Source organism: Capsicum annuum, chromosome 1 (genome assembly GCF_002878395.1).
Source record: "Capsicum annuum cultivar UCD-10X-F1 chromosome 1, UCD10Xv1.1, whole genome shotgun sequence".
NCBI lineage: Eukaryota > Viridiplantae > Streptophyta > Magnoliopsida > Solanales > Solanaceae > Capsicum > Capsicum annuum.
The window spans coordinates 120962144-120963477 of record NC_061111.1 but is presented as its reverse complement, the minus strand read 5'-3'; positions in this window follow the sequence as shown (position 1 = coordinate 120963477).

The window sequence follows — 1334 nt, the reverse complement described above, 5'->3', positions numbered from 1 at the left end:
GTGTATTGTCTAGAGGCTTTGTAGACCTAATGTACAGTCAAGGTGGTGTTTTGTTAATAGAAGTGATGGCTCCAATGGCCAAGTATTGTATATATATATATATGTGTGTGTGCTCGAGCTTATACAGGTGATTATTTCCTTTTATATGCGACATGATGTTGTCCGAATTTTGGGTTGTCATAGAGGTATGCATGGGTAGTATAAGGTTATGAGCTGGTTCTTTCGTGCCTCCTCGGTTACGGGTGCCAGTCCGCCCCAATAGGATTTGAAGTATGACAAAAGTGGTATCAGAGAAGTTCGTCCTAGTGAGTCTACAAATCTGTGTCTACGTAGAGCCTTGTTTATCGGTGTGTTGTGCACCGCATCTATAAATAGGAGGCTATGGACATTTAGGAATTGTCTTTTTTTTTCATGTCTTAGATCGTGCGATAGAGCCTATATTGTATATGAAGCCATAGTTAACCACTGAATCTGTTTGTTTCTCTTATTATAGTAATGATACCAGTTACCAGAAGCAAGAATACCGATAAGCAAGTAGATGTGGCTGCAGGAGAGGGGACTAGTAAGTCACCCACTATACCAGCTAATCAAAGTGAGGCTTTAGCTGAACATGCATTAGAAACTTCTTCCACTCCAGGAGAAATAAGGGGGAGGAGAACTATATCCCCAGAGCCACCTATTAATGTTGTTGATCAAGATCTTAGAAATGCAGTGCAACTTTTGACTCGTATAGTTACTGGGCAAGCTCAAGGGCAAGCCATTCCTATCACGGGTCCTAGTGGTACAGATAGGGCAGCTATCCTTCGAACATAGGATTTTCTTAAGATGGATCCTCCCACTTTTACTGGATCAGATCTTAACGAGGACCCACAGGACTTTATTGATCAAATTCAAAGGGCCTTAGATATTATGCATGTAACGGGTAGAGAGACAGTGGAGTTAGCGGCGTATAGATTCAAAGGGAAGGCTATATATTGGTACGAGGACTGGAAACGATCGAGGGGTATTGATGTACCCCCAACTACTTGGAAAGAGTTCAAAGAGGCATTTCTTGATCATTATCTTTCATTCGAGATTCGTCAGGCCCGTGCAGATCAGTTTTTAAATCTTTGTCAGGGGATTATGAGCGTGAGGGAGTACAGTCTCCGATTTAATTCCTTGTTGAGATATGATCCTAATGTTGTAGCTATTACGGATGACAGAGTTCATCAATATGTGGATAGGTTGGATCCATATATTGTTAGAGATTGTACTATTGCCGCTTTGAACAAAGATATGGACATAGTGAGGATCCAAGCTTTTGTACAGAAAATGGAAGATCAGAGACAAAGGAG